This window comes from Ailuropoda melanoleuca, chromosome 4, assembly GCF_002007445.2.
Source record: "Ailuropoda melanoleuca isolate Jingjing chromosome 4, ASM200744v2, whole genome shotgun sequence".
Lineage (NCBI taxonomy): Eukaryota > Metazoa > Chordata > Mammalia > Carnivora > Ursidae > Ailuropoda > Ailuropoda melanoleuca.
In genome coordinates, this window is record NC_048221.1 from 75,774,723 (window position 1) to 75,796,010 (window position 21,288).

Consider the following 21,288-nt stretch of genomic DNA (forward strand, 5'->3'; position numbering starts at 1 on the left):
AATGTGGTCTTTATCCCTGTGAGTGTCTTCTTCACAACTCACATAAAACATTTCATTTCTGGTCACCAAACACAAGGAGGTTTCTCCCCACACCAAGCCATTCTCTGCAGCACCAGCTGGGTGTCCTATAATTTAATTCAATTCTGANGTCTTTATCCCTGTGAGTGTCTTCTTCACAACTCACATAAAACATTTCATTTCTGGTCACCAAACACACGGAGGTTTCTCCCCACACCAAGCCATTCTCTGCAGCACCAGCTGGGTGTCCTATAATTTAATTCAATTCTGACATTATCTATCCAAACAGAGCATCAGTCCTGCAAGACTGCCCTACCCTTCCCATGTCAAATGCTAGTCACAAGCCCAAGTTGTCATCTGTGCTTCTAACCAACTGGCTATAAATGAGATGTTTATAAATGTTATTATATAAATGAGATGTCCCTCGACCCCATCCTTAGGTCCTATTAATTTGCTAGAGGGGCTCACAGAACTCAGGGAAATACTTTGCTTGGCAGTCTATCAAAGGACATCATATGGATGAACATCCAGATGGAAGACATGGCGCAAGGTATGTGGGAAGGGTCCAGAGATTCCACGTCCTTGCTAGGCGGGCTACTTTCCAGTACCTCTACATACTCACCAACCTAGAAGTTCTCTGAACCCTGCACTCTTAGGTTTTTATGGAGCTTCATCACATAGACATGGTAGATCATGAACTCTGTTTTCAGCTCTTCTCCCTTCTCAGGAGAATGGGGGAGGAGAAGATGGAAAATTCCAAGCTTCTAAGCATGACTTGGTTTTTCTGGTGACCAGCCCTCCTCCAGGAGCCATCCAGGAGCCCACCCAGAGTTGTCTCATTAGAACAAAAACCATTCCTATCACCTAGGAAATTATAAGGGTTTCGGGAGTTTGATGTCAGGAATAGAAATCAGAGACCAATATTAGAAAAAGAGATGTTCCTCGTGTTGTTATCACTTAAGAAATTACAAGCATTTTAGGACCTCTGTGCTAGGAACCAGGGGCAGAGACCAATATACATTCTCTATTATCTCCCACCACAGAAGGGGAATTTGGAGCTCAGAAAATTTATTTGCCTGTCTACATGGGACTCTAAGCAAGGTTCAGTGAAAGAAAATTAATGATAATTGTTTCCATTCCCCTCTTTCAACCCCCACATTCCAGCGGGCACTCAAAACGACTATTTTTTGAATGGTGCAGTATAACCAGGGGATATTTTAGGGGTGGCTATTTCCATAAAATTCTATTCTCTTTCTTCAGTCTTACTTTACATGGTGCTTTCAGTCTAAACCATCAAGGTGTTAAAATATATTAGGACAAATTGAAACCCAATGAGAACAAGTGATTCATTTTAACAAGATTTTTTAGGTCACTGTCTTGCAAACACAACTCAAGCTATATTTTTCTGCCACATGGGGAGACTCCAACATATTTATAGATCAGTGGAGAAACCTATTCACAGGTGTTGCATTTATTTTAAATTAATTGATTAGAATTATTTAAATGACAATTTGGCATTGCAAAAAAAAAAAAAAAAAAAAAAAGAATTACAACTTGGATGTTCCGGTGAAAGACAGTAGAATGATCATACTTTCTCCCCATTTTTAATTGCTAACCAATTGGTTTTTTTTTTTAAGACAAGAAGAATGGGGGGGGGATCTCAATAAAAGTAGGAAGCAACCAACCTATGTAGAAGTGCTTCCAATTGCCCTGAAAATTAGACCTAGGTAAAGGACAAACCTGCTAGGTTAGAGGCAGCTCCATGGGTAATGGGCAGTGGAGTCTGAGCCACTCAGAGGTAAGTCTCACACCCCCAGGCACCAAAGTGCTCGAAAGGGAACAGCTGGGTGTCAGGACAAATTGCAGGAGAGTCACTGAACTGGGGAGGCATGTCAATCAGGAAACACACAGGTTCTTACTTTCGCATGAAACAGATTACAAGTTCAACAATGTAAGGGGGAAAAGTAGGTAATAAAAGCTCTCACTTTGGTCAGCTGAAGAGAAGTAAATAACATCACGGCAGGTAAGCCCTGTGACACCAGCAGTTCACTGTGAACCTGCTAACAGCTACGCCTGGGAGTAGAGACAGACACAGGGACAGGCGTGCTGATAAAGACAGGTGATGAGACAAGAGATGAGAAGGAAACCGACTGCTTCCTCAGTCCTCCCTCCCTGAGTTTCCCCCACGTTATCATTCAACAAAACTTGGCCCTGAAAACAATATTCCCCAGTGAAAAATTAGAGATAGATAAAAGCAGTAAATCATTATGACAAAAAAAAAAAGGCAAATGAAGAATAAACACCAGGGGGAAAAATCCTGCACAATTTAGTTAAAAACTATGGACACTCGAGTCTCCAAGAAATCAAAAGAAAATATGGATTCTCTGAAACAAGGGCTAAAAGAAAAATGAAGGAAACAAAAATAGGCTACAAGAGGGCAGGGAAGAAAAAAAAAAAGAGCAAATAAAACTATGACAGAAATCAAATCTTCTTTAACAGTTAATTCTTCCATTTAGAATGGGGAATCAATAGAACCTAAAGGTGATATTCCTCCACTAAAGGGAATTGCTGTGGTTTCTGCAAAAGATACTAGACAAAATAAGCACCGATTCTTTAAACACCAAGAATATCATCGCTCCATTTGTTCTGTGCCTTTAGAGGTCTTAAATAATTCAAAGTGAAGCTACTGGACAACAAGGTGATCTTTTATGATGAACTACCAAATTTAGATGTTGGAGTGATGGTTCGAGAAAAATCTAACTCTGTAGAAGTGAACTAAGTCAACATTTAAAAACAGGCTTTGATGCAACAGATTTTCTCTTTGTATGCTTAACTCAGCATAGAAGTGTGGCGCATGTTACAGATTTGATGCCAAATAGCTAAGAAGCCTTCATATGAATTGAATGGCAAGGTACTGACCATGGCTTCTACAACATAGGCTGAGCAAAAAAAAACAAAACAAAACAAAACAAAACAGATTCTTTAAATACCAAGAATATCATCACTCCATTTGTTCTGTGCCTTTAGAGGTCTTAAATAATTGGAAGCGAAGCTACTGGACAACAATGTTATCTTTTATGATGAACTACCAAATTTAGATGTCAGAGTGACAGCTGAAGAAAATTGCCTGAATGGAAAATAGATGAACAGCCACAAAGTAAACCAAGTCTACTTGTTTAAGCCTTGTGTTATTAACTAGAAGGATGATTATTGCAGCAAGAAACTATAGCTTATAAAAATTCTATGAAAATCAATAAAGATTTGCAGACTGCAACTTCAACAAAGATTTGATTTGTCAAGTATTAGTCTAACTTGCTTTATTTAGCGCATGCATTGGATTTCTAAAAATACCAAAGACAAATATTCATATTGACATCCAAAGGCAATATTTTTAAAAAACATTTTCAATATTCAAAGTTTCAGACTGAAAATATTTCTATGCATGGCGGTGGTCCCTCAAAATAGCATTCAGAACATTATTGTCTCTGCCTTGACCTTCATTTAAAGGATTGGGTTCCTCACCTAAACTTTCTCTTTCCCTAATATGTTAACACTTTATTATGCCAACTTATTATTTATTCATTGAGTCCCTTCTAATTGATTTACACGTCTAACTGCTACCCCATCTTGGTGAAATTCACTCTTTAATAAATTACGGAATCCTTGTTTGCTCTTAATGAATCCTTGTTTGCTCTTAATGAAGCTCTTTTAAACTTAAAAGAAAACTGGATAATCCTAGCCTCCTGGATTTGGGGTAGCTAGTTATCAAAGCAATGTATTAAATATTAGAAATGGGGGCGCCTGGGTGGCACAGAGGTTAAGCGTCTGCCTTCAGCTCAGGGCGTGATCCCGGCATTCTGGGATCGAGCCCCACATCAGGCTCCTCCGTTGTGAGCCTGCTTCTTCCTCTCCCACTCCCCCTGCTTGTTCCCTCTCTCTCTGGCTGTCTCTCTCTCTCTGTCAAATAAATAAAATCTTTTAAAAAAAAAAAATAAATAAATATTAGAAATGAATTTGCTGTGTAACTAGTTGTGTCAAAGGTCATGTTTGTTTAATGTGCCNATAAATAAATAAATATTAGAAATGAATTTGCTGTGTAACTAGTTGTGTCAAAGGTCATGTTTGTTTAATGTGCCCTGCATACCGCAAAATGGACTACTCAAATCACTAGACTTCGTAATGACGCTGATGATCATATTAGAGCTTAGTATTAGCTTGCAAAAAACCAAAAATCTGCAATTTTAGTGGCCCGTTTTGGAAGACTAAAAGGCAAAATGTTAACATTTAAAGTAAAATGGCCTATGCACTCAAGCAGTGTTTACTTAACCACAGAAAGGAAAGATATTCAAAAAGAGCAGAAAGAAAAACGTTCCCTGATGCTTCTTTTGATTTTGAGGAAGGGGTATTTATATCCTTGTAGACAATCCTTCACCTTATGGAAAACACACAGCTCTTTTTTTTTTTTAGTACATAAATAAGTAAATAAATAAGCCTAACACTTGTATTCAGAAGATACATGTAACCAAGGAGCCTCCTGAAAACAAAGCCTGCTATTAACAATTCTGACTTTCCCTCAACTGGGAAAAAAACCTGGAGTGGAAGGCTCTATTTTGCTGCTTTCTGGCTTTCTTAAGAACATAGGAAGCTCGTATTGTTTGGCCGACAAGAGCCCAAAAAGGCTCTGAGATTCTTTTTTTTTTTTTTTTTTAAGTGAGGAGCTTGTAAAACTGCAGTGTCCAGGCCATTTTGTTTTGAGCGCTGAGCTCAAAAGAGACGGTAACAAATGTACTTTATTTTAGAAGGATATCATCATGATGGATCAGAGCTGGACTGCTTTTGTNTTTTTTTTTTTTTTTAAGTGAGGAGCTTGTAAAACTGCAGTGTCCAGGCCATTTTGTTTTGAGCGCTGAGCTCAAAAGAGACGGTAACAAATGTACTTTATTTTAGAAGGATATCATCATGATGGATCAGAGCTGGACTGCTTTTGTAGCACACCCACTAAAACACAAAGTGCCTTTAAGGTCACAGTGTTGTGTATCTGCTTACACAACCCCAAATTATAGATTTCTGGGTGGAGTCCCAGGGGATGCTTCCATCTTTGTTTTTCTTTACATTTTTGATGCAACCTTCAATTTGATCCATATCCTTCTATACAACCTACCATTATTAGAAATATTTATTTAACACACTGCTAGGGAAAACAAAAATGAAGCCATCATGTGCTGGGTGACAGTTAAAATATGAGCATTCTTCTTCTTCTTCTTCTTTTGGCTTATAAACAATAGAAATTTATTTCTAAGGCACTGGTTATTCTGTGGAATCTGTCATATGGCTCAAAATATCAAATAATGTTGGAATCATACACATCGACCATGGATAGTGCCTCCTGTAAAAAAAAGAATGTCTTAATGGGCCACTTATAATCTGAGAGAAACAACTTAAATTCGGCCCAAAGGATCAGAGGGAGCCACTATATTTTTTAAATAAAAGCTCTCTATAGGGCTTTGTATTTACATTTAATAGAGAGCAGCCTACTAAAGTATGGTGGCATTTATTTACCACTTCAGAAAAAATTCTACAAAAGCATCAAAACTGAAAGATGACAATGCAACCCTACCGAGCATAAGGTGACTTTGTGTTCCACAGTGAAGCATAGGGTGGCATCCAATGAGAGTGTGGGGAAATATGACCAGATTGAGATAAGCAGTATCACCAAGACTTCTTGGAATAATTCTGGTAAGAAATTATTTAAAAACAAAAGAACTTAACGATGGCTCACCAGCCTGACTGATCATTAAAAGACTCTAGAAGTTGTGCTTTAGTTACAAAGTATACTCTTGAAATAATAATTCCTAAAACCAAAAAATGTCACGCTTATCCAATTATGCCACAAGCCATTCATTCACCCTTCTTACCAAGTTCAAGTTTCTCTGCCCTTATTTTACACTTCAAGATTTAAAAGAATATGTGTTCAAAGAAACGGCCTGATACCTGTCACATCATTTGTCAGTGGCTATCAGTTACCATGTTCCTATTCCTTGGGAACCACTCTTCAAATCATTGGCCTGTCCAAAATAGAAATAATGGTGTTGGTATTACTGCTTGTACCTTATCCACCAAATGACCCATCAGTTGCTTGTCAAATGACGGAGCCATCTATAAAAATATATGAAGATATTGGTCATCACCAAATTTATAATAATACAGCTGTTAACATTTTATTTTTAATGAGAAAATAGATCCAAAATAAATAGTAACAGTCTAAAAGCTATAAAATATATCAGTATTGTGTGCTTCTTAATAATGTGCACTCGGCATAACAGGCCAGCAAAATTTTTTGACTCTAGTAGAGAACTATTCAAAACTAGAAATAGTCAAAGAAATTTTCAAGTATTCAAAATATTAGATACTCTTATTATTAATGATAAAAATGTGCTCCTGGTTCCTGCCCTAAGGAAGGAAGTAAAAGGTCACCTTCTATAAGCCAAGAGCTTAAAGACAGACTGTACTAAAAAGAACCAAAAACACTGTATGCATTTGCTGTCTTTTTCCATTCAACGTTACGTTCTTTTTGTTGTGCGCCTCAGGATCGTGATGGCTATGAAGAATTCGTGTTGGTTGGGTAAGTTATTAAAAGACCATGATTCATTAATTAATCTACATGAATCACATACGAAACAATTCTGATGAAGCTTTTTAAGTAAATCAAACCGAAACTGTGTTCTGCCATTTTATAAAGACAGCGACGATGCCTTAAATAGTAATTGTTTATAGACGATTCGAAAGATAAAATATTTGTTTTATAGCTACTATTATTGACAATGTAGCAAGGATCATTTTTAAATTAGTAGAGATAATAAAACATTAAGTGATTCATAAATTACAACTGAAAATAGAAAAGTTAAAGTGGACATAGGTTGAAAACATCATGATCTCAAGAGATTAATTTTAAAATAACTTAAAATGGCAGTTACACTAAGCCACTTTCTTTTAACTTTAAATGTTCATTTATCTTGGAAATTTAATTCAGATTCACTCCTGGTTTTAAAAAAAAAAGCTTTCTACAGAAAAGCTAAGCTTACAAAGCAGATATATTAGAAGTCAATTATTCACATTACAAAATGCATTATTACTTTAGAAAATGATTCTTAATACAATTGCTTTAAATCAATAAGTTTTCAAATTGTAAATCTCCTGAGATTTTCTGAGGCTGCCACTTATCAAAAGCATAATAATCACATGGCCATGTGACATGAATCATGATGAACCTTAGCCTTTGGGAGTCCAACACGCTGGAGTTGAAAGCGCAGCTCTGCCCTGCTTAGCCATGTAATATCAAGCTGTACATAACCTGGTGGAACCTCAGTCTACTCGTCTATAAAATGGGAATAATAAATATCTCCCCTGAAGAACACTGTAAGGATAACCTACGACAAATATGGTACATGGTTAATAAGTGGTCAACTACTTTCTAATATTAAATCACAGACAATACCATCATTCAAACTCTCTGAGGCACATTAATTAGTAGTTTGGGATCCCTAACTCACTATTTCCTAAATCCAAAGAGGACAAAAGATGCTCTTCAGAGACTCTCCTCAGAAAAGACTATATTGATCAGGAAGAGGGTTTTCTGTTTGGTTGTTGTTTTGCTTTTTGTTTGTTTATTTTTAAGAACTGGAGATTTAGAACACATTTTGAACAAGCATAAGTTTGGGTTAAAAATTTATATTATGGGGGGGCGCCTGGGTGGCACAGCGGTTAAGCGTCTGCCTTCGGCTCAGGGCGTGATCCCAGTGTTATGGGATCGAGCCCCACATCAGGCTCCTCCGCTATGAGCCTGCTTCTTCCTCTCCCACTCCCCCTGCTTGTGTTCCCTCTCTCACTGGCTGTCTCTATCTCTGTCGAATAAATAAATAAAATCTTTAAAAAAAAATTTATATTTTGGGGCCATGTTAAAGGGGGGCCAAGGTAAATTGCATCTTTACTATTTTATATTAAAAATCCAAAATGGTAGGGCAACCTGGGTGGCTCGTTCAGTTGAACATAGGACTCTTGGTTTCACCCCAGGTCATGATCTCCGGGGTCCTGAGGTCAGATCCTCCCTTCAGGCTCAGAGCCGGATGGGGGCAGGGGGAGGTGGAAATCTGCTTGACTTCTTCTCTCTCTCCCTCCCTCTGTTTGTATGCTCACATGCACACTCTCTCTCTCTAAAATAAATAAATCTTTTTTAAAAAAATCCAAAATGGTAAAACAGCAACATCAAAACCTTGTTTCCTTTTTTTGTGCTGGGAACATGCATCTGCTACAGAGACCTTGGTGAGTGAAAATGACAGTCTGTTCAGATTTAAACTATGTTTTTATAATCAAAGTAAAGTTACTTTTTAAAAATGGGGCTATGGAGTTTAATGGGGCAATGAATTGAAAAGTATCATATAAACATTGGACACTATTAATATTAATGATAAAAGTGTGCTCCTTGTCCCTGCCCTAAGGAAGTGAGAGGTCCTCTTCCACAAACCAAGAGCTTAAAGACAAACTGTTTCCAATTAATCCAGGAATTCAGATTCGTAAGAACGGAACAAATGAGATCTACTCAGCCTGATGAGCACTGAGTCATGTATACAACTGTTGAATCACTACACTGCACACCTGAACTAATTAACGTTGTACATTAACTGTACTGGAATTTAAAAAATTAAAAAAAATAATTAATAAACAAAATAAAGCACCCCTCAAAAAAGAAAAACATAAACAACAAACACCTGTTGTTAAAAGCATTTTTTAAATTAAATTAAAAATAATAAAACAGATCCAACTGTCTCAAATTCATTAGGTGGTACATTCCTGTAGAACTTGGATTTGCACCACGGTCTACAACTTTTCACTGTTCAAATCATAAAGCAAAACGAGTTTGTCAGAATAAAACCCAAATTCTTTCTCAAACACCTTCAAAATAAACATATCAACTAAGCAAGAGTTTTAAATTGTTTGGCCTAAAGAAAAATATGCATTACTATTGAGAAATTGATTCCCCTTTTATCATAAAAGTATTTACCTAAAGCAAACTTCTATTTCATACCTGAGGTATGATGCATTGATATATTTAATCAAACTGCTTTTGAGTTATTATTTTTTTAGTTTTATGGTCTTCTCCACCTGTGTCTTACACTCGCATTTTTGGAACATTAAGTGAGAAGTAAGAAGCAGATGTTACTGGAAAGGTAGGCAGAGCCTACGTCATAAAGAGCTGCTATGCCACACAAATTATCCCGAAATGTAGGACTTAGTGATGGGAGTCCACTAAATAGTTTTAAGCCAAGGAGAGAAACAGTTATATTTAATTGTAGGCAGGTCACTCAGCTGTCAATGTGCAGTATTTTTAAGTCATTCATCACAGCCTCACACTAAGATATAATTCCAAGTTTGGAATAAATGGTGTAATTTGGGCCATATTGTTTACTTTCTATTTTTATATTTTTATCTCCTTTCATAACATGAAGTCAGATGAATTCTTTGAAAATATGAATTCCAAGTAAAATGCAAGTTAACATTTCTTCCACTGTTTGATGACTAATTGAAGCAACCAAATTAATTTTGAGTGGGTGAGACCCACAGAGAGACACATGTTTTACGTATAATTTATCAATTAACAACACTATCAACCCTAATCTCACTTTGAAGACAGAGACTAACCAAATCAACATCTTCTTTGGCTTAAGTGAAGCCAGAAAGACCTCTTTTCACCACAGATACTTGTTCCAACTTTGAGTCGTGGATTGTTTATCTGTAACGGAATAATGTAAAGCTCACCTCTCGCCCTGTATTTTTGAGAACTATAAGCTGTGTGAAGCAAGAGGCAAGCAGTGTGTGCCTTCTTCACTGTTGCCCCAACAGCCTTCGGGGCTGCTTAGCACACAGGAAGGGTGGAATGAATAAAAATCAGAAAGAATTGTCAGATGAGCTAATGGATGTGGAATCCCTCCATAGACTGCCAAGTATGATACAAGTGTTAGTTATTGCTGTTGTTTTTGTTTTGTCTATTCTATAAATAGTCTCTAACTTCTTGTAAATAGCCAGCTTTTAGGATACTCTAAAAAGAAAATGCTTTTTTTTCAACAACATAAAAGCAACTATCCCTCAAGATTCATTTAAGTATTTTGATGGAAATGCTTAAGGGATGAGCAAGAGTCCTCATACTTGAGCCTGCTTGATATCTTAAATATCTTTCTCGTTAAAAATACAAAATGCACTTGCCAAAATGAATCAATAACTTCCTTTCCTGGTGCAGAATTTAAGACTTTAATTTGAACAAGGAAGTTGAATTTAACATTGGATGTCCTTTATGAAGACGGAAGAAGGCACCATCTTAATAATCTGCCAGTTACTCCTTAAATGGAAGGATATCTGGTGTCCTATATATGTTTATTTTTCTTTTAACTTTTTTCCCTTTCCTCTATACATAACTGCTATATATTTGAGTCTAAAACCAGAGCTTATGATTTAATGTATGCTCTCCCTTGTAATACCTATAGTTTCTGTCCAAATTCCTCAACAGACATCACCAATGGCCCCTATTAACAGGGCCTGTCCTCTTACCCTGTCTCATCAGAAACTCCATGCTTATTGTCCTCAAGGCTGGATTTGGACAACTCTAGGCAAATGTCTTAAGCTCTCCCTTCTTCCATCCCTTTTGCGCTATTCTTTCTTTGCTCCCCCCCCCTTGGTCTACTTCCGATCAGAGTAAGTTTTTTTTAAGACAAGTGTCTTCCATCCTTTCCTCCCCACACCAAGAAAAGTACCACAAGGGATGCACAACAAGTGGTATTAAGGGTTGCTATGATGCTGAGCTTTCACTGCATATGCAAGACTGAGAGAGCGCTTTCCCTTGGAAATCACAGTGATCATTTGATACAGTACTGATGCAGCATCCTTTGAGGATTCTCAGCTATTGATAAACGATAACAATAACATTTCAGTTCCTTAAAAGAGTTCTTTCTTCCAATGCCTCAAGGCCTGTGCCTGTGCTATACCTCCAGCTTGGACTGTCTTTTTCTTTCTTTCTTTCTTTCTTTCTTTCAGATTTTATTCATTTATTTGTCAGNCTATACCTCCAGCTTGGACTGTCTTTTTCTTTCTTTCTTTCTTTCTTTCTTTCTTTTCTTTCTTTCTTTCTTTCTTTCTTTCTTTCAGATTTTATTCATTTATTTGTCAGAGAGAGAAAGAGAGAGAGAGAGAGCACAAGCAGGGGGAGCGGCTGGCAGAGGCAGAGAAGCAGGCACCCCACCAAGCAAGGACCTTGGGATCATGAGCTGCGCCAAAGGCAGACACTTAACTGACTGAACCACCCAGGCATCTCCAGCCCGGACTTTCTTACCCAGGACTTCTCCCCTCTTTGCCTAATGAGCTCCCACTCACCCGGCATTTCACACTTTAAATGACAGTCTTCTACGGAAGCCTTTGCTGGCCTCCCCCATGAGATCAGAGTCTCCTATTATGTAAGTTTATAGCATCCTAAGTTCTTCTTCTTTGACACTTATAATAGTTTTAAAATTGCTACATATGTTGAATTTTTTTTTATGATGGCTGTCTCCCACAATGGGTATATACTCTATAAGAACAAAGACTATCTTTTGTTCCCCATGATATCCCCAGCACCTAGGAGAAAGCCTACCACAGAGTACACTGTAGTCAGTCAATGCTTTCTCTCCACTCAGTTCTTAGCCACCAACAGAACTCTAGGCTCCTGCTGCACCTAACATGCCTCCTTCCATTCAACATAGGAAAATCTGCAGGATGAGGCAGGAGATTGTTGTTTTATATAATATTTGATATTTTAAAACCAAGTGAAAGATATTTTTTTTATTTTTAAAAAAGAAGATAATAATTTAAATACAAAAAGTCTTCAGAAATAATTTCATGAAATTTCACTTTGTGAAATATTTCTATAAATTTGGTGTTCATTCTACTCGCATTCACTTGCTAGGGCATTATATATCTTTAAGTCCTTCACTTATAGGAAAGCCATATAAAAAGAATTTCAAAAACACCCATATAGCTCACCTTTCAGTAAACAAAAGCAACTGAAACAGCTGGAAAAAACAGCAATCCATAACGGAACGAAAAACTCTGAACTTGCAACTGTTACGAAAAGTAACATAGAAAATTTTAACCAAAAGCTACCTAAGCAAAGGTCTATACCCAGTAGAAAATCTATGGAAAACAAACCAGTGATCTAGTAATGGAAGGAATCAACCAGACAATATAGAATACCGTTATGTATAAACGTGCCATAGATGTTATTCAAAGGGATGGAAGATGAATCGATAAACCACGAGGACCAGCCAAACAACCAAACCAAAGAAAACAAAACAAAACAAAAAAACTAGAAAAATCTCTTACATCCTATTGTTATCTCTGTGAATACATTACAAAATCCCGAGGAAAAGTGAGTGCTGTATAATTGAAAAGATACTTCAAAGAGTTCCTATAAACATATATAAATTCACATTATCTCAGAAGTATTAAGATAAAATTAGAGTTTGAAATTCAGTGTTCTCTTGATAATCGGGAAATTATTTTTAGCCCCTAAGAAACAGCGTGGCATTTTGTAATAATCTCATTGCTGTTGCTGCTTCCGCTTCCACCTCTTCTTATCATCATCATCATCGTGCATTACTTATGTTGATTTTGGCATTTAAGTGCAAAGGATTGATGAATAGAACTCCCTATATTTTAACGAAGTTATTTGTCAATTTACAATGTTCTAAAAATCATGATCACCAATAGGTATAAGCTTACAAACTACTTTGCCTTATCATTTCATTGAGCTAGAGCCTCACTACTTTTTAAACAAGTATACAAAATCAAATAAAAATAAACCAGGCCACTGGATTATTCAGTACCTACATGTTTTGTGCACTTATGTCCCACATTTAACATTATTCCTATACTTTCCTGAATTCAAACTTAATCAGATAATATCTTTTCCTTCTACATTCTTCCCCCAACATGATAATGAATGTATATTTTATCTTTCACTATGGTTTTTAATATATCTTCAGTATCAGTAAGCATGGAAAATATTATGAGGGAAAGGAACTTCCAACAGATAAAGATTTGTTATTGTTGTCCTCCAAAAGGGTGTTTACATATTTTTATTTTAGATATTAACCAGTATTTGAAGGAATGTTTTCTTCTTGACACTGCTCAGAGCTCACATCATCTGAATATTAAGCCTTATTTCCCTAAGATAGGAGCTGCAGCAGAGGGAAGATGACTAACTATAGCAAGTCTCAAGATAAGTTTGCTTTCTATTATCTGACTGTAGGGTACACTCTTCATTGGGGCACAGATGGATTATAATGAAATGGTCTGGTCTCTGTTTCCAAATGTTATCATTCTCCTAGTCTACCACATGGTAGATAAAACTACATTTTAAACAAATGAAAATAAGTGCGAGTTGCTGATCAGAAGATTCAATTTCCCATAAGTTACAGCCTGCTTTATTCATTTAAGAAGTGGTATTAAAATATTATTTCATATGTATTAAATTTTTTTCTTTGAGACCCAGAAACATTTCTAGACTATCATTTCCTGATACACTGATCTGTAAATGATCTTGTAAAACGAATGGGCACTAAGGTGGTCTCCTGTTGGGGTAAGGACCCTGAACGGGTAGAGGTGGAGTGCAGACACAACAAAGAGGGAGGTGCCTGAAATAAAAGTATGTATTATTGGTACACAGCTTAAATACGTGTTTGAAGATTTACTTAATGTCCAATCCAAACAAAAACTCAGATAAATCTTTCTCTTGGATATTTAAACAACATGTAATTATGTTGCATCATATCAATAATCTTTTCATCAAACACTTCCTGAATACTTATTTGCCAGGAATTGTATTTAATAATGGGACTAAAGCAATGGTTGTCAAGTGGGGGGCAATCTGCTCCCAGGGAACATTTGACAATGTCTGAAACAGTTTTGTTGTCACAGCTGGGAGAGAAGTGCTACTGGAATCTAGAGGATAGAGGCTAGGGATGCCACTGAACATCGTACAACGCACCCATCAGCCCTCTATAACAAAGAATTGCCTAGCCCCACAAAGCAATACTGATGAGGTGAGAAAATCCACAGTAAAGACATAAGGATGATTCAGAGTGGCATAAAACTGAGAAAGAATACCTTTTAGGGAGGTGACTGCACCAATCCCAGTGAGAAGAAACAGATTCCTAAACTAAAACAGTCAAGGTTAGAATGAAGAGAGAGTTACGTGCAGAAATTTTAAGGAAAGACCACAGACAAGATTCAGTGATGGAGAAGCTTTGAGACAAGTAAGAAAGGTGAGACATCTAGGACAATTCCTGGGTTTCTGACCTTGCTGACCTAGTGGTGACTGTCAATACATTGAGAAAGGGGAAGTAGCAGGTGACATGGAACTGAACAGAAAGTTAGTTTGGTTGTGGAGATGTTGAGCTGAAGGAGATTGAGTACATTTAAACAGAGCCGACTGCTAAGAAGGTGTGAAGCAATAATGCATATACAACTCGGCAGAGCTCTAAAGTTGAGGTTAAAAAGCCAGGGACTGACCATCAAATAAATTGAAGTTTTGCACATTACTATTTATTAAAGAGATAACTGAAAAAAAAAAAAAGAATAAGAGAGATAACTGTCAGAAGTCTTTCTCACAATGCAAGCAAGATACCTGAAGCTGGGTAGCTTCCTTTCCCCTATGACGGTGAGTTCTCCCCTAGGACAAATATGCAATCTGTGGTCGTAATGTGTTGCTTTCCCCCCTCCAGTATTATTCTCCACGGAAATCTTCACTTATGCACTACTGTCCTTTTATATTAGTGTGTGACATAAATCAAGACTGATAGAAGAGACATCTTATTAGAAACCAGGAACTATTTTGATGTATTTGCCAAAACTCTATATTATTTGGCTTCTTTCCTGCTACATAAAGTAAGTGTCATTTCACTATAATTCTAAATGCAATTTAATATTAGCTATGAATTTTCAGGGCAGGGCTAATTAATCAAGGTCTTAAATTAAACTGAAGTACATATTGCAAATATATGCATTACAAACACTTTTATATAACTCATAAATAGCCATGTATATAAATTACTTATCTATAAAACATACAACATCTCACTGCTATTGATTTCAAATAGAATCAAGATGCTTGAATTCAGTGCATAGGAAGGAAATATGATATCTGTACATTCCATAATCAGCCAACCTTTGGCAAATTCATTAATTTTTTACAAGAAAAAAGGCAATATTCAGAATTCTAAACCACAAATGGTAATGTTTCCTGAGCCAACCCAGTTATTGTTGGTACTTATATGCTGAGAAACAATTAGAAATTAATTTTTAAATGAAATTGGAAGATGGTTTTAGAAGACAATAAAGGAAGATAATTAAGTATGATAGTGAGAAAACAGTTTTTAGATTTATTCTGAAGAAATAGTACCAGATATTGTCCCTAGTGCACACATGTATGGAAAAGCACAAACTCTCCAAGTTCACATTTAGAACCAAGAAAGGAAAAATCAACAAGAGAAACTCGTGGATGCAAGATAATGACAAGTAAGCAGGGCTTTTTTTTTTCCTCCCAAAAACGTTCAGATGGCACTTAATTATTTCATTTACCCAGTATTTTATCCAAAATTGAGGAAGACCTTTTTCACGAACTGCCAAATACAAACAATATATTCAATTGGGTCTGCTTTGCATTAGTTTTTCGGTAGGTAACAAGAGAGCCAGAAAATACGGATTTTTAGGAGTCACACTTGCCTCCAAATATCCTCTTTAACAAGTATGGGTAGTTCCCTGATATAAATGATAGGCATAACATCAGGCCTGTGCCTGACTGTAATCATTAAAATTGTCCTATGTGAACCTTCCTTCTGATTAATAATGGAGAAAACAATGTCTGCAGGAAGATAGAAGATAATGCTAGGTTCCTGGGCTGTCAAGCCAGTAGGGCCAGGGGATCTCAGTGAAGGAGGCAGAGACACAGGCTTCACACTCACACTGTACAGCAGAGAAGAAGAAAGGAGGCGATCTTGTGGGTCCCTGATAATCTACTGCTTTGGACTGCTTTGCAGTTCGGAGTGCTAGTTTGGAGCAACGAAGAAATACATTTAGTATTTAAAGAAAAAACAACACTCGCAACATCAGGTCTCCTCTGGACAGAGAGTGGGGCCAGGGAACGCACGATGTGGCTTAGAAGGCGGTTTGCCTTACACAGTTGACAGTCTAACTGACTAATGAGCACTTTCCTCACACGAGGCTGGCATAGGAGCACTTTCCGGGGCTGCGTTTAATCTCAGGGTCTGTTTGCCTGCAGCTGAGATACCATTACCCGCCGAATGTGGCTGTAATGCAGCCACGTGACAGCAGGGTATTTCTATTTCTAGAAAGATAGCAGAGAGAAACCCTCCAGTGTAATCATGCCAGTGTATACTTACTGTAGGAGGGAAAGGGATTTTTCATTTTGTTCCTGGAGCTGAACCACCAGAGTTGAAAGGATAAATAAATAAATAAATAAATAAGGCTCTGAATTAAGGGGTAAAAAAATCTGGTGTTAGGAAACATTGGCTCATGGGCTTTCCTACTCCCAGGAACTTAACAGTTTCAGCAAATAATCCTGTTTTGTTTTGCGTTGCGTTCCCAGATGCATGTATCCATTAGAGCACTCCTCTCCTTCAAGTACCAAAATGAAATATGAAGAGCTATTTAAAAACAAGGAAGGATTTTAGCTTAAACTGTCCCCCCAACTGCTTGCTTGGGCACCCATTCTATGTGAGGCATTGAAGGGCATTTGGCCAGACTCGGAGAAATAATTAAACAGGCCATACTTTGCCAAGGAGAGAAAACAAGTTGGCCAGTTGTTCAACGCTGCCTTTGTGACCCATAAACCTACCTCTAGAGAGGCATTTATCCCTGGAAGTCAGGAACCCACGGAAAGGCCATCCTCCTGTGAGTCACACAGGAATGTCCCCAGTACCAGCTTGAAGTAATTTAACCATGCCGGAGGCCTACCGAATTTTCAAGAGACAAGTATCCTGCACTCTCAGACATATTGTTCGGATATTTCTTCCATGAGGACAAAGCCTCTAAATAAATCCAAACTGACTTTTATTTGAAAACAGCAAGTGTAGTTGGTGTGTCCAGGAACTTAAGTTACAGGAGAAATAAATTCTAGCACCCCGTTTCATCTACACAAAGGGGCCTCCAAAGGACCTGGTATTTACGGGGCCTACAGAGCCTTGAGTAAGCATTTTTACGGCAGCCAGGAAGGTTCTAATGCACAGCATTGCTGCTCCATCGCCAGCTTATAAAATCTTAATGGGACTCCTGAAATGTTTTACACCAGAGCTGCAGATAACTCACCCACAGCATGGCTCCTGGAAGCTGCCCCAACTCCGAGGGCAGCCTGCAGGTTCCCAACCTTCCATGTGGGGAATTCCCAAATGCTCCTGTCTTCATTGAAGTCAAAGGTCAAAAACTAAGGTCATGGGATAACCCATCCCCTCTTTTTGTATTGCTGGTGAGCAAAGGATTTTTGCACTTTTAAATTGTTGAAAAGAAAGAAAATCATTTTGTAAGATGTGAAAGCTATGTAATAGTAACATTCCAGTGTCCTTAAATAAAGTTATATTAGAACACAGCCATGCCTGCTCATTTAAATATTGTCTAAGGTGGCCTTTGCATCCAAGCATCCAATAGCAGAATGGAGTAGTTTTGACAGAGACCTATGGCCCATAAGCTTGAAACATTTACTATCTGGCCCCTTTAAAGAAAAAAAAATGCTGATCCCTAATTTAAAGCATCATCAGTCATTTTCAACCTTTAACAAGTTCTGAAATATATTAATAAAAATTTAAAGGCAGGTTCCATGTCAATCTCTGCAGCCCTTGGTCAGAACTGATCACTGCCTCACAGTCAGTCCTGATGCTCCCACTTCAGAAAAGCACTTAAGAGTTCTGAGTGGGCTTACCCGGGATCAAAGCCACAAAAATTATGCCTTTAGAAAACTCAAGACGGACTTAGGTAATGTGTAGCTAAAAAGTAATATGACAGCGGCGCCTGGGTGGCTCAGTCAGTTAAGCAGCTGCCTTCGGCTCGGGTCATGATCTCAGGGTCCTGGGATTGAGCCCCACGTGGGGTTCCCTGCTCAGCAGGGAGCCTGCTTCTCCCTCTGCCTGCCGCTCCCTGTTTGTGCACTCTTTCTCTAATAAATAAAATTTAAAAAAAAAAAGCAATATGACAGATTTTTCCCCATGAAACATACCAGAACTTACAGATCAAAATGAATATTGTTCTCTTCAAAGCAGACCCTCTGAAATTTGTCATGAAGAAGCTACCAGTGCTCAAACGTATTTAGAATGTGCTTCTGACACAGCCTGCAGTGTCTCTTACATAGTCTCAATGATGACAAATTTTGATCCATTAAACTTGGATTTGATTCCTATTTTTTTATCTTAAGGCATTTAGAACTACAGTCAGTGAATAAAAGAGAGAAGCACATTGCCTGGAATAGAAGGGGACACCTCTAAATATTTGTGGAGTGAACTCAGTACAAAGCAAGGCTATTGTCACTTACAGGAATAAAAACCAGCTGAAGACACACACATATAGCCATTGTCGGTCCCCTAAGCGTACACATCCTTCGTCTTTCTGTTTCTACACTCATTTGGGTCTCAAATATTTCTGACTTTCTCCACCTCCGAAAGACTTACACCCTTCTCTACCCAATTCCTCTCATCCCCAAGCCTGCCTCACTTTTCCACATCAAAGTTGTCTCAGCTCCTGCTACTCACTCCGGACTTCGGAGTCTTACCTCTTCTCCATCTCTCTGACCACTGTGATCAACACTTCTATGCAGCTAGAAAAACATATATGTGTGTGTATTAATATACGTATAATCATATAGAATTATAATAAAGAATACACACCAAAGACAGTCCTCAACCCAAAGTGCCTTCCATATTCACAAACTTCTCTGACGGAAGTGGCCGTAGGGATTCCTTGTGCATAATACGCCAGCCCCATCTAGGAGAAACTGCCCAAATACACCATGCCATAGGCCAAGGTAACCTCCACAGGGAAGAAACAAGGGAGATGAGGATTTACGGAGCAATATGGCAAAGGAACTCCATCTGCTTAAATTCTATATACTAAATCCAAAGAGAACATCTCTTGAGGAGACACAACACAGTGGTATTAGGAAAGGAGAAGTGGAGGAAAGGCGATAGAGGAAATGAGAAGTCAGTAGAAACCAGTAAGATCATTAGAAAGAAAAGTACACCCTCAGAAATCAGAGAGATAGGGAGATGAGGCACCCGAAAAGTGCCATCTCTGAGGTAGAAGGAGATGGTAAAATGATCAGTTCATTTAATTTGCTATGATATTTCATGCATCATGACCATGTTCTAGTTCTTTATAACGCCTAGCTGTGTGGCTACTGGGAAGGTTTCCTATATGGTTTTTTGTTTTTTTTTACATTCCCATTTCTCACAGTAACCTAAGTGGGTTTCTTCTTTATAAGGGAAAAAAAATCTGTGTCCACAGAAATGCAATGGATTTGGTAAGTATTTAATAACTTGGCTCTGACATCAGAAGCGGAGAATTCTGGGGGCACCTGGGTGGCACAGCGGTTACGCGTCTGCCTTCCGCTCAGGGCGTGATCCCGGCATTCTGGGATCGAGCCCCACATCAGGCTCCTCCGCTATGAGCCTGCTTCTTCCTCTCCGACTCCCCCTGCTTGTGTTCCCTCTCTTGCTGGCTCTCTCTATCTCTGTCGAATAAATAAATAAAACCTTTAAAAAAAAAAAAGCGGAGAATTCTAAAACCCCGCTGGGTAGCATCAGTATCTTTGTAGTAAGTGTGTATAATCCTAGGTGACTTCCTAAAAGAATAACATTCATTTGGACCCTCTGATAAGATTTTTCAAATGAGTTTCATGACTTTATAGCCACTTCCAGCAAATACATCACTTTATGAAGTAAAATGAGAGCAAAATAATTGTAGAATACTTCAGAGAGTGACGAAACAGTCTAAGTTAGCAGCCAATTATCTGTACAGCAAATGTACTATTATGTCTAATCTTCATTTTCCTTGAAATGCACCACATTTCCACTATGCTTACTTAAACAACAATAACAACAGCAAGTATATTTGCAGTATCTGGAAAGAGTAACAACAGAAACATTTTACAGATTTGTCTAATAATGCTTTGTATTCTGTTATAAAAAATAAACTTAGATAGCAAATATTAATCTCTTTGTTCATATGTTCTTTAAATAAGGATTCACCACAGGCTGAGAACTAGGGGCAAGTTGAATAAGATACTGTCCTCATCCTGATGAAGCTCACTGTGAAACAGAAAGATGCCTGAATAGATCCAACAAGAAAGTATCCAGGAGGGGTGTCTCGAGCAGCTGCCTCGGAGCCACCATACGAACGGCGCAGGACCTGCCCGCCTGCTGCGGCCGAGAGCGACTGGGACACGGTGACAGTGCTTTGCAAGAAGGGCCCACAGCTGCCCAGGCTAAGTCGAAGCAGGCCATCTTAGCAACTCAGAGATGAGAAGATGTGGAGAATTCCAAGAATTGTGCTGCTGGCCAGAACAAACAACATTCGATCATCGGCCACGTTGAACCCAGAGACTGAGAAGGTGCACCATGACTGGATACCTGGAGGTAGGCAAGGTGATCCAGCAGGGTTGGCAGAACAAGGGGCTGACTCAGAAGGACTTGGCTATGAAAATCAATAGAAAGCCAAGGGTCACTGGGAATTACAAGAGTGGGCCAGACATTCCTAATAACTACGTTCTGGGCAAAATTGAGAGAGCTATCGGCCTCAAGCTCTGGGGGAAGGATATCAGGGAGCCCACTGAGAAAGGGCCAAGGGCGAAAGGAACACAGGCTTTGAAATCAGTGTGCTCTGGCTGATCTTGCCTGGCTGGTTCCCCTGGACCACCAGTGCCAGCATAGGTCTCTTCACATGGCTGAGGGGAACCCGGGACACCAGCCCTGCCCAGGAACCCCTTCCTCCCATACCTGCTGTCAAACAAAGCATGTCAAGCAAAGTATCGCTTCTCCCATTTTTTTTTCTTTCCTATCCCTGGTGTCTGCCCAGTTTCAGGGTGGCTCCCTGGGGAAATGTGAGTGGGACCACCTCACACTGGCAGGACTGCGGGGTGGGGAGGCTTGATGTGCAAGAGACGATGCCATCTCCAGTCTGGCTTTATTT

The 21,288-nt window shown here is 38.5% G+C and overlaps 1 protein-coding gene and 1 pseudogene across 32 annotated transcripts in view; one reads left to right on the forward strand and one right to left on the reverse strand.

The window, feature by feature from the left end:
- Positions 1-21,288, reverse strand: part of NRXN1 (neurexin 1) — a 1,113,431-nt gene that overhangs the window by 357,762 nt on the left and 734,381 nt on the right. The gene's annotated exons all lie outside the window — the stretch shown is intronic.
- LOC109489923 lies at positions 559-21,075 on the forward strand (annotated as a pseudogene).